Raw genomic sequence first — 12,571 nt, 5'->3', positions numbered from 1 at the left:
CTCCTCTGATCTCATCACTCTGAAATCACCCAATCTTGTCTGATCTTGGAGGCTAAGAAGAGTCAGGCCTGGTTAATACCTGGATGGGAGACCACCCGGGAATACCAGTTATTGTAGGCTTCTTTTTATGTTGTTGGTGTTGATTCGCTTTTTTTTTTTCGCTTGTTTCCCAAGGTGACCATCTTGGCATTTGTCAAGAGGGTTGAGAGTGCTCAAAGAGATCGCTTACAGCAGCATCACCCTGAAAGAGCCCTATCTCTTCTCTTCTCTGAGGCTAAGAAGAGTTGGGCCTAGTTAGTACCTGGATGGGAGATGGCGTTGGAATACCAGGTGCCGTATTCTTCTTTTTATGTTGTTGACATTGACCTGTTTTTTTTCGCTTGTATCTCAAGGTGACTATCTTGGCATTTGTCAAGAGGGCTGAGAATGCCCAAAGAGATTGCCTATGGGCACATAACCCTGAAAGCGCCCGATCTCCTCTGATCTCAGAAGCTAAACAGGGTTGGGCCTTGCTAATACCTGGATTGGAGACCACCTGGGAATACTAGGTGCTGTAGGCTTCTTTTTATGTTGTTGGCCTTGATCTGTTTTTTTTTCCACTTGTTTCCCAAGGTGACCATCTTGGCGTTTGTCAAGAGGGTAGAGAGTGCCCGAAGAGATCACCTACGGCCCCATCACCCTGAAAGCGCCCAATCTCGTCTGATCTCGGAGGCTAAACAGTGTCAGGCCTGGTTAGTACCTGGATGGGAGACCACCTGGGAATACCAGGTGCCATATTTTTTTATTTAGTAGTATGCGACATATAATGCAAAGGCAACTTCACAGAATGTGTGATACAAATAGTTACAAACAAATGATCATAATGCATGGATATCAGAGCCAATGGTAAGAAGTCCGAGGAGAATAGCACGTGTAAAGCTTTGCGGTCATATCAAGATGAGATTAAAGCTCCATCTCGTTGGGATCCTCTACCACTTAAAATATTATTGATACGAGCCCTGCTACCCTCGAAGAGTTTAGATATCCATAGATAGGGGAAGAGTATTGTGTAGTAGTCAAATGGGGTCGGAACATACCATTTTCTTTTCCCTTTTTTGAGTTAAGAAGGGAAATAGTAGAACTGAAAGGAGGGAGAAGGGGAAAGAGATAATTGGGGAAGGAAATGGCAGAAAAGGAAAAGAAGGGGTAAGGGGGTGTCGTGGGTAGAGTGGATAGGGTGGGGTCCCCTGCGGTCCCCTCCCTGGGAGCAAGAGACGCCCTCGGTTTACCAGCTCATCAGCTGTCCAACGTTTGGAACAGCGATCTCCAACAATCACCATGAGCTTACTATGTCTCGCGGAGGTATTCTTCCGAAAAGTGAAACTGGGTCCAGTAGAACCATCTGTTCCCATGCTCCTCTGTTTTATCCCTCATTGTGGCATTCGTTCAATATCATTTAACCTTGCGAACCACTGGGTCAGCGTTGGAGCAGATTGCTGTTTCCACTGACTTGGGATGCAGGCCCTAGCTGCATTGAGGAGATGTTTAAGTAAGGACTTATGATAACGCTTTCTCGACATAGGAGTTTGATTGAGAAGAACTTCTGCAGGATCATTGGCTAAGGAAATGTCTGTGAACTTGTGGATGAGTCTCAGGACAGGCTGCCAGAATGTTTGTAATTAAGGGCATTCCCAGAAAATGTGGAGAATGGTGCCAGCCTGTTGCTCACAGCGCCAGCAGCGGTCAGATTGACCGGGGAATATTTTGCCCAACACCACCGGTGTACGATACCAGCGTGTGATCAGCTTATATGAGATCTCCTGATATTTACTGCAGAGTGACGACTTATGGGCGAAAAAGAGTATTCTGTCCTTCTGTGGTTTGGAGGATGTAGTTTGTAAGTCCCTTTTCCATTTAGCTAGGAAGGGCGGATCCGTGGAGGATTGTGCGTCTGTCAGGATTTGGAAGGACCTAGAGAGAGAACCACGAATTGGGCCATCATCCATGCAAAGTTCCTCGAAGGGGTGGAATTGTCTAGAGAAGAACGAATGGTTATGTAGTGAACCGAGGAAATGGATGAGCTGTCTAGCTCTCCAGCTATCCAATGCAACAGGTACTTGCTCTAGCAGTATGGTGCCCGTGGGAATCCAGCCCGTGGGTCCAAGAAATAGGGCTGCTCTCAGAAGCCCTTTCAGGGCTTGCCTGGTAATGGCCTGGTCAGACAGGCCCAGAGGGAATCTAGGATGTTCAATAATTGGGGTCATAGGAGAAGGGAAGTTAGTCAGGTGGGAAAGGTGAAAAAAACTTTCCATCTCGGCGAGCGAGGGGCCAATTAACGGGTGAGTAGTCACACAGGGCTCCAATGGCCTCCCCGCCCAAGGCAGACCAGCCAGTGGAACCCGCGCCATCTCCTGCTCTAGCTTGACCCATAGCTTCAGTTCCCCATGCCGGCACCAGTCAACCACCCGTGTCATGTGCGTCGCTGTGTAATATAGAGCAGGGTCCGGGAAGCCAATACCTCCCCGCAATTTCGGTCGCAATAGCATTGCCCTACCAATACGCGTATGTTTGCGGCGCCAGAGGAACTTGATAAAGATTGAGCGAACCGCATGAATGAAAGTCTGGGGTATTTTGATAGGTAAGGCTTGTAGTAGATACAGAAGTCGTGGCATCGCGTTCATCTTCAACACATTACAGCGTCTGAACCATGACAGAGCTAATGGGTCTCATCTTTTAAGGTCCGCTGTAAGCCCATAGGCTTCTTTTTATGTTGTTGGCTTTGACCAGTTTTTTTCGCTTGTTTCTCAAGGCGACCATGTTGGCGTTTGTCAAGAGGGTTGGGCGTGTCTTGAAGAGAACGCTTACGGCCACATCACTCTGAAAGCACCCGATCTCGTCTGATTTCATAGGCTAAGCAGCGTCAGGCCTGGTTAGTACCTGGATGGGAGACTGCCTGGGAAGACCAGGTGCCATCGAAGGATCTGGTCTGGTTAGTGTCTTGATTGGGAGATCGCCTGGGAATACTGGATGCCGTAGGCTTCTTTTTATGTTGTTAGCTTTGACCTGTTTTTTTTCAAGAGGGTTGAGAGTGCCCAAAGAGTTCGCTTACAGCAGCATCACCCTGAAAGAGCCCTATCTCTTCTCATCTATGAGGCTAAGAAGGGTTGGGCCTAGTTAGTCCCTGAATGGAAGATGGCTTTGGAATACCAGGTGCCGTAGTCTTCTTTTTATGTTGTTGACATGTTTTTTTTTCGCTTGTTTCCCAAGGTGACTATCTTGGCATTTGTCAAGAGGGTTGAGAGTGCCCAAAGAGATTGCCTATGGGCACATAAGCCCGAAAGCCCCGATCTCCTCTGATCTCAGGGTCAGGGCCTTGCTAGTACCTGGATTGGAGACCACCTGGGAATACTAGGTGCTGTAGACTTCTTCTTATGTTGTTGGCGTTGACTTGTTTTTTTTGTTTGTTTCCCAAGGTGACCATCTTGGCGTTAGTCAAGAGGGTTGAGAGTGCCTGAAGAAATCTCCTACGGCCACATCACCCTGTAAGAGCCCAATCTCATCTGATCTCAGAGGCTAAGCAGGGTTGGGACCAGTTTAGTACCTGGATGGGAGACCGCCTGGGATTTCCAGATGCCGTAGGCTTCTTTTTATGTTGTTGCCGTTGACCTATTTTTTTCCGCTTTTTCCCAAGGTGACCATCTTGGCGTTTGTCAAGAGAATTGAGAGTGCCTGAAGATATTGGCTATGGCTACATCACCCTGAATCTGTTCCATCTCGTCTGATCTTGGAGGCTTAGCAGGGTCGGGCCTGGTTAATGCCTGGATGGGAGACCGCCTGGGAATACCAGGTGTCGTAGGCTTCTTTTTTTTTTCAAATATAATTTTTTCTCCAAACAGGGGAAGACGGTCCCCCGAGTACATAATGCAACAGAGAAATACAGAGCTAAAAGCAGCTGAACAATACTTGATACAGGTATATTCGCAACTGTGAGTCTGCCTTCCATCAACCACAATGATTTGAGGCATGGATAAAGTACTGTACCAAGATCCAGGGTCACACAAACCCCAGGTCCCTCCGGCATAATCCATCCAGAGGGGGGTGTGGGGCCGTCATTCCCAATTTTCCACTTTTTCCAAGAGAGAGGGGGTGGAGGGGGTGAGAGATAGGGGAGGAAGGCAGAAAAGAGAAGGGGTGAAAGATCAGGAGAGGAGAAGAGGGGACGAGACACGATGACAGCCACTGTCCAAGGGGCCAGTCAAGGAAAGCTCAGAGCACTAAGGCGATAGCGGGCGACATCCTTCCAGCGAGAATATAAAGGTATTCCAGATGTCCCAGGTTTGTTAAAAAAATTCTTGTTTACCTTGTGATGTGAGGATCAAGTCCTCCATTTTTTTTAATGTCCTCTATTTTCCTAAGCCAGTGAGTAATGAAAGGGAGGGAACATTTTTTCCAATAGAGAGGGATGCAGGATTTCGCCACATTTATCACATGCTGTAAAATAGATTTTTTTGTACTTCTTAAAGGGAATCTGTGAATGGTGCAAGAGAAAGAATGCAGCCTCTTCCTGGATGGAGAAGTCTGTGAATTTTTGTGTTATGCATCGGATCTCTGTCCAGAAGTCCACCAAGCTGGGGCAGGACCAAAAAATGTGGAGCAACGTGCCCTCTTCTTCTCCACACCTCCAGCATATGTTCGAGGAAGAGGAGAAACATTTATGCAGCTTTGATGGTGTCAAATACCACCTGGTGAGAAGTTTAAAATTTGTCTCCTGTATCTTCGTGCACAGCGAGGTTTTGAGAGCCAAAGTGATAATGCGTTGTCTCTGTGCTGGGGAAAACGAGCAATTAAGGTCCTTTTCCCAGTTGGACAGACAGGTTAAGTGTGGGTAATCTGTTTGAGAGAGAATGTGGGCCAAAGGGCCTTCGCTCCTGCATAGAGTCTCAAACTCTGTCTGAGGGCGGTCGAACGTTTGAGAATTGGGGATGGAATGGAGAAAATTATGTCGTTGCGCCGCTCTCCAAAAAGGCAGTTGGAAAAGCCCTGTCGGATCTGTTAGGGTTGAGAAAGAAGGCCATTTTCCATCAATGACGAATTTAGACGCATTGTCTAGGTTGGAATTTCTAAGTGGGTCCCCGGTTCAAAGTTCGGATGCCCACGTATAGGGAATAGTGGGGAAGTCAAAGACGTGAGTGTGTTTTGGGTAGCGATCAGGTGACTGACTTTCAACTAAGCCCCTATAGTGGGATGTGACGTAAATTCTGTGGGTAAATCCTTATAGCACCACATGGCGCTTCTTAGCGGAATTCAGGAGTGAGCTTAGAAAGTTTGTTTCGATTCCAGTCCAATACACGCCCCAGATGGGAGACCAGGTAGTAGCGTCGCAAGTCAGGGAGAACCAACCCTCCCTGTTGTTTAGACAATGTCAGCTGTGACTGCTTAAGTCTGGGATTTTCGTGGGCCCAGTTAAATTGAGTGAGCAAGGATTGAGCTTGCTTAAAAAACGGGACTGGAATCTGGATCGGGAGAGCTTGGAAAAGATAGGTAAATTTAGGGAGTATGTTCATTTTAATGAGATTGCATCTCCTGAACCAGGAATGGAGGCCAGAATGCCACCCGTGAAGCAAACTGCGGATCTTAGTGACAAGGGATGAGGGGAAGTTTTAAGGGCTGTATGGGTCCATTTAAATCAAAAATTGGACTGCAAGTCTAGTAACGTTTGCGGGGGGACTGCAACCCCCATGGCCTCTGATTTCAAGAAGTATCCCGTATATCTGGAATTCCCGAAGGAGATTTCGCAAGGAATCTCTTGGATTCGTCAGCGAGAACAGCATGTCATCCACGTAGGCAGATATCTTGCACTCAATAGTACCCACTTGGAGTCCCGTTATGTCTGAGTTTTGTCGAATTGTGGAGAGAAAGGGTTCCAATGACAGGGGCGACAGGGGGCAACCCTGTCTGGTCCCATTCCCGATGTCAAGGGGAGATGAGAGCACCCCATTCACTTTGACTCTAGCTGAAGGGCGTGAGTATATCTTACTTATCCATGCCAGCTTAATGGTGTTGTCCCTATCTTCCCTGGTGGGAATAAAACCTAACTGGTCAATATGTATAAGGGACTGCAAGTGATGTGCCAATCACGTGGCGAGGATTTTAGAGAATCGTTTTAGGACCGAATTTAGGAGAGAAATGGGTCTGTAGCTCCCACATAGGTCCGGGTCTTTGCCCTCCTTAGGTATCAACGAGATGTGGGCTCTAAGTGTATCCTCGGGAAAATCCCCATTCGAGCTCAGAGTATTAAATAAAATCACCAAGCGCGGGCCGAGAATAGGGAGGAAGGTCTTATAGTATTGTGCGATATATCCGTCAGGGCCCGGAGCCTTACCCACCTCCAGAGGTCCCACGGCCGTCTGGACTTCTTCCAGTGTGATCAGGTCCTCCAAGTACTACCGTGAATCCGATGAGAGGGTTGGTAGACCAGAACCGGTTACATATCTGTCTATATTGTCCTGTCCGGACCCTGAATCGGGCAGGTTGTAGAGATCAGAGTAACATTTTTCAAAGACTTCGGCTATTTGGGTTGGGGTAGAGGCCCTCTGGCCATTCTCATCTATCAACTGTGGTATGTAAGAGGCAGATTTCAACTCCTTTACCGACCTGGCTAAGATTTTTCCGCATTTGTCCCCTGACTCCTATGTCAGTTTGCGACAAAACTGGAGTGCCGCTTTCGCTTTATAATGGAGTAGGTCAGCAATCTGGGTACGGAGTGTCCCCAATTCAATCTCTAAGGTCCGTGAGGGGGCATGTTTATGTTTCGCTTCCACAGAGGCAAGTTCACGAAACAGATTAGCAAGCTGTTCCTTCCATGTTTGTTTGATGCGCGCCCCGTGCCTGATAAGTACCCTGCGGAGTACTGACTTGTGAGCCTCCCAAATTATCCCCGGGTCGCAGTCCTGCGTTTAGTTTTCTTGGAAATAAAGGTCCAATTCCCTGGTCACATCTGCTAAAACTTCCGGTATCTGGAGGAGGCTCTCATTAAGGTGCCAGAATAGAGACCTAGATGAGGGGTTCCTAGAGAGGGTGTAGGTAAGGGCTACAGGAGCATGGTCGGACCAAGTAATATGGCCGATGGAGGAAGAGCTCACCAAGTGCAGTTGGTCATGTGGAATCAAGAAGAAGTCTATCCTCAAGTATGATTTGTGAGGGGAAGAGCAAAAAGAGTAGTCCCTTTCCCCAGAGTGTTGCAGACGCCAGACATCAACTAATTGGTCATTCAGTAAACACTTAGTAATCCGCTTACTAGAGGAAATGAGGAGCGAGGAGCAAGAGGCAGAAGTGTCAACCGATGGCGAAAGGGGACATTAAAGTCCCCACCTAATATCAACTGGCCCTCCCGAAAGTCACATAATCTTTGCAGGGTAGTTCTGAGGAACGTGTCTTGGTGATCATTGGGAGTGTACACAGTGGCAAATGTAAAAAGGCGCTCTCCAATGTGGCCCCTAAGAAAAAGATATCGGCCCCCAGGGTCCACCAGAGAATCCTGGAGAACCGAGGGGAGCCTGCTAGAGATCAGAATGGAGACTCCCTTGGTCTTAGAGGAGGGGTTAGTAGAGTGGTAGACCTTAGGGAAGGATCTCGACCATAGAAAGGGGAGGCTAGTATTTTTAAAATGTGTTTCTTGTATAAAGGCCACATCAGTACAGGAAGTCTTCAGTCCTCACAGGAGGATCCACCGTTTTTCAGGGGAGTTCAGTCCCTTAACGTTTAGAGAGGTGACCTTGACTGAGTCTGCCATCGCTCCTCGGGGAGGGGGACGTCAGAGAAAAGCAAAGAAAGTTGAACCAAGGTAGGTTTTGGGTAGGTAATGGATGGCGGGAACTAAGGGGGAGAAAGGAAGGGCAAATGGAAGGAAAGGTAAGGGGAAAAAGAGGCCGGGCACCTCAAGCCCAGGGGGAGAGGGAAATTAAGGGTTGTCCGCACTCAACAGTACAGGAAGGGTATACTAAAACAGCACAATTATTTATTTATTTATTTTTTATTTGTATTTGGGCGGAAGGACCAAACTGGCCACAACATGTACAAAATCCAAACATTCACAGTGCAATATAAAGTAGCGACAATCTGAATACATGACATAGTACAACTGCAACACAGGTATCTCCTGATAGTAACATGTAACATCATGCCGTTTAGGTCCGGCCAGGTCTCTCCCCCCCCCTTTTTTCTTTTTCCTGTTGATTGTAGAAGGATGTAAGAAAGCCCAGGAACTCCAACAGAGCCCTGAGGTGCCAAGGGAGGCAAAGCTAGATATAAAAACAGTGAATAGAAGAGGAAGTAGTAAGGGAGAGGTAAGTAAAGGTCAGGCGGGGGGCAGGAGGAAGGAGATTGGGGGGGCGGGGCAGGGGAGGGGGGGTACCCACGAGCATGGGTGTCCAGTATACTCAGATTAGGTAAACATTCGAACGAATGGTCACGATATCATCCACTTCACGGTGGGTGATCTAGGGGCATCCGTAGGGCCTGCCCCTCTTGTGAGAATTTAAATATATTCCAAAGCTGCCATGTCTTAGTATATAACTCCTGTCTGTGTTGGCTGGTCAGGACAAGGTCTTCCATCTTATTAACGTCTTGGACTTTCCTGACCCAAGTATTCAGAGTAGGCAGGAGCGGGGATTTCCAGGCAAGGGGAATGCATGCCTTCGCCGCATCTACCAAGTGTCTGATCAAAGACTTCTTATACAAGCGTGTGGGTATGTCGTTAACATGAAGCAGGAAGAACGCCGGATCATCCGGGATCACATAATCAGTGAATCCCTGCACGATCCGACGGACTCCCTCCCAAGAACATCTAAGTCTAGGGCAGGACCAAAAAATATGCAACAGAGTCCCCGTCCCCTCCCGGCAGCGCCAGCATTCATCCGACACCGCCGGGAAAAATTTACGCAAAACTACCGGGGTCCTATACCATCTCGTGAGGAGTTTGTAATTCGTCTCCTGCACCTTAGTGCAGATTGATGATTTGTGCGTAAACAGCACCATTTTCTGCTTCTGTAGATCTGTGAATGTGCAATTTAGTTCTGTTTCCCATTTAATGAGACTTGGGAGCTGATAGCCTTCCGGCGGAACATTAAGTATCGTATATGTTAAGGACAGAGTATGAGCCACCAACCCGGAGCATAGATCTTCTATGGGTGTGGGAGAAGAAGACGCGGCCCTAGGCGGCGCTAGGGTGTCTAAAAAGTGTCGCAGTTGTGCTGTTCTCAAAAAGTCCAGGCGGAAAGAGCCAGTCGGGTCTGTCAGTTCTGCAGTCGTTCTCCAGCGTCCCGCTACACTAAAATGTGAGGCTAGGTAACACCCCGAATCCCTCAGGGTTCGGAATGCTGCATCAGATGTGCCCGGGGGGAAATGTGGGTCATCTAAAATCGGGCGGAGGGGCGAGTTATCGGAAGACAGGGGGACCCGGGAGGCCAGACGCGTGCTGATTACCACAGTATTGCCTATGAGTGGGTGGCGCTTGAGGGCCAGCGGCACATCATTGTAGCACCATGGGATGACATTCAGGAGTATTCCGCTCTGGGCTTGTTCCACCTGCGTCCACAGCTTCACCTTTCCATGACGACACCAGTCAATTAGTCTAACCAGCTGTGCTGCTTTGTAGTACGTGTGCACGTCCGGCATCGCCAGACCCCCAGATCGCTTGGGTAGGGACAAAATCCTCCCCTGTAACCTAGACCTTTTCCCCGCCCACAGAAAGTTCAAAAATACTGACCGGATTTATGCGAAGTAGGATAGAGGGATGTGGATTGGGAGGGCTTGAAGGAGGCAGAGAAATTTGGGAAGAATCATCATTTTCAGGATGTTACAGCGGCCAAACCAAGAATGGAGGCCGCTGTTCCATTTGCATAACAAAGCTCGTACTTTATGAAGCAAGGGTGGAAAGTTGAGCTGAAAAAGTTGAGATAGTTTTGGGGGTATAAGTGTGCCCAGATATTTCAAGGCTACTGTCATCCATTTCAGGTTGAAACGAGTTTGTAGATTAGTCAGCTGGGGAGCGGACATGCCTACTCCCATGGCCTCCGATTTACTAAAATGTATACGGAAGTTGGAGAGTTTGCCATAAGTTTCAAATTCACTAAGTAGGGTAGGTAGTGATAAGGACGGATCAGCCAGAGTAAACAGTAATGCCCCGTACACACGAGAGGGATTAAGTCTGACAGACCTCCAAAGGAGTTCCGCCGGAGTTCCGCCGGAGTTCCGCCGGAGTTCCGACGGAGTTCTGGCGGACTTTTCGACCGAACGGACTTGACCACACACCATCACACCAAACTCCGACGGAGTCGAACGTGATGACGTACGACTGGATTCGACGTAGGAAGTTCCTAGACAGTAGCCAATAGCTGCCCTAGCGTCGGTTTTAGTCCGTCGGAGTAGCACACACACGAGCGGATTTTTCAAAGGGGACCGGGTCCGGCGGAGTTCCGTCGGGAAAATTTAAAGCATGCTTCATTTCTAAAGTCCGTCAGACTTTAGCTTCGCTAAAGTCCGTTGCAGCCCACACACGATCGGATAGTCCGCCGGACTCAGTCCGTCGGAGTTTGGATGTCGAAAAGTCCGCTCGTGTGTACGGGGCATAAGTCATCGGCGTAAGCCGAGACTTTGTATTGTGTATTCGCGACCCCGATCCCTACAATATCTGGGTTTCTCCTAATATGACAAAGGAAAGGCTCCATGGTCAGGGCAAACAGCATGGGGGAGAGAGGACACCCCTGCCTGGTCCCATTGGTAATCTCAAAGATGTCCGAGAGAACACCGTTGGCTCTCACCCCGGCCATCGGATTGGAATACACCGCCGAAATCCAGCGTATCATCCTGTCCCCCAGTTCAATGTGCTCCAGCGTGGAGAACATAAACTGCCAGTTAACTCGATCGAACGCTTTTTCGGCGTCCGTCCCGAAGAATACACACGGAATGCGTTCCTTATTCGCCACATGTAACAGATTCAGGACTTTAATAGTATTGTCCCTGGCTTCTCTGGTCGGTACGAAACCCACCTGGTCTAAGTGGATTAAGCCAGGTAAATGTCGCTGTAGTCTAGTGGGCAAAATTTTTGTGAAGAGTTTCAGGTCCGTATTTAGCAAGGAGATAGGGCGGTAGCTCCCACATTGCGCTGGATCCTTGCCTTCTTTCGGTATCACAGAAATCTGGTCCTGTACCGTTGACTTATGGAAGTGCGCTCCCGTGCTCAGGACATTAAAAAAATGTATCAAATGTGAACCCAAAGACGGGAGAAGGGTTTTATAGTATGTATTCGTGAGACCGTCTGGACCCGGAGCCTTTCCCGTCTTAGTGGTGCCTAGCGCCGACTGAAGTTCTATTAACGTAATTGGCTCCTCTAAGTTCTCTATAATTTCGACCGGTAACGTGGGCATGAGGGAGGCGGCGATATACTGAGAGGTAGCATTTGGGGGCGGCGGGGACGTATGTAGATTATAAAGGGCATCATAGAATGTTTTAAATTCTTGTGAAATTTGTTGCGGCAGGGAGATCTTCTGACCCCCCGCAGAGGTGACGTATGGTATATAGGAGGCGAGTGTTTGTTCCTGTAGGTTACGAGCTAAGGTCCCTATCTCCGGATTCATACACCTTTTTCCGGCATATTTGGAGCATTGCCTTTGCCCTATAATGAAGCAGGTCAGTAATCTGCCTGCGAGCCACATCTAGCTCCCTACCTAAATGTACTGTGGGAGTGCGTTTATGACATACCTCCAGCTTCTGCACCTTTAGCAGCAACGCCGACAGTTGAGCCGACCTCTGCTTGTGGAGCCTAGCACCAAGTTTAATAAGCACTCCACGGATCACTGCTTTGTGCGCTTCCCAGATCACTCCGGGGCTACTCTCCAAAGTCAAGTTAGTCTGGAAATAACAGTCTATTTCCCTATTTATGTCCGCGAAGATTTCTGGTTCCTGAAGAAGACTGTCATTCAGGCGCCAGGGTGATCTCTGTGATTTATGAATGTCCGTAATAGTGTATCGTAGGGTAATCGGGGCATGATCCGATCAAGTTATTGAACCTATTGTAACATCTTTAACAGCATGTAAATGTCTATGGGGGATTAGGAAATAGTCTATACGCGAGTATGTTTGGTGGGGTCTGGAATAAAAAGTGTAGTCCCTTTCCCCGGGATGAAAAAGTCTCCACGTATCAACCAGTTGTGCTGAATGTAAAGACGCAGAGATGCATTTACGCATCTCTCGGGAGGTGGAAGAAAGGCCCGTAGAGGTATCTTCCGTGGGAGTAAGAGGGACATTAAGATCGCCCCCTATAATAAGCTGGCCCTCTGTGTATCTAGCAAGGTGCGATAGTCTAGTTTTGAGAAAGGCATCTTGTCGCTCACTAGGGGAGTAGATATTCGCCAGGGTCACTACCATCCCTCCCACCTTCCCCTTCAAAAATAAATACCGCCCTTCCTTATATTGCACGTCTAACAACGTCCATGGCACTTTAGCTGAGATCAGAGTGGATACTCCCCTTGACTTAGCCTCCATGTACATGGAGTGATAAACCGTGGGGAAGAACCTATTTTTGAGGAGAGGT

At 48.3% G+C, this 12,571-nt stretch overlaps 3 pseudogenes; all 3 read left to right on the top strand.

Annotated features, from left to right (window-relative positions):
• The first annotated feature begins 441 nt into the window (after positions 1 to 441).
• Positions 442 to 560, top strand: LOC143949472 (5S ribosomal RNA; annotated as a pseudogene).
• Positions 561 to 661: 101 nt separating this feature from the next.
• LOC143948925 (5S ribosomal RNA) lies at positions 662 to 780 on the top strand (annotated as a pseudogene).
• Positions 781 to 3,501: 2,721 nt separating this feature from the next.
• On the top strand, positions 3,502 to 3,621 carry LOC143949807 (5S ribosomal RNA; annotated as a pseudogene).
• The last annotated feature ends 8,950 nt before the right edge of the window (positions 3,622 to 12,571 follow it).

This window comes from Lithobates pipiens, unplaced genomic scaffold (assembly GCF_037356315.1).
Source record: "Lithobates pipiens isolate NorthernLeopardFrog02 unplaced genomic scaffold, aLitPip1_a1.2 Scaffold_30, whole genome shotgun sequence".
In the NCBI taxonomy this organism is placed as follows: domain Eukaryota; kingdom Metazoa; phylum Chordata; class Amphibia; order Anura; family Ranidae; genus Lithobates; species Lithobates pipiens.
Note: the sequence above shows the minus strand (reverse complement) of the source record. Positions and strands in the feature narration are given on the sequence as shown.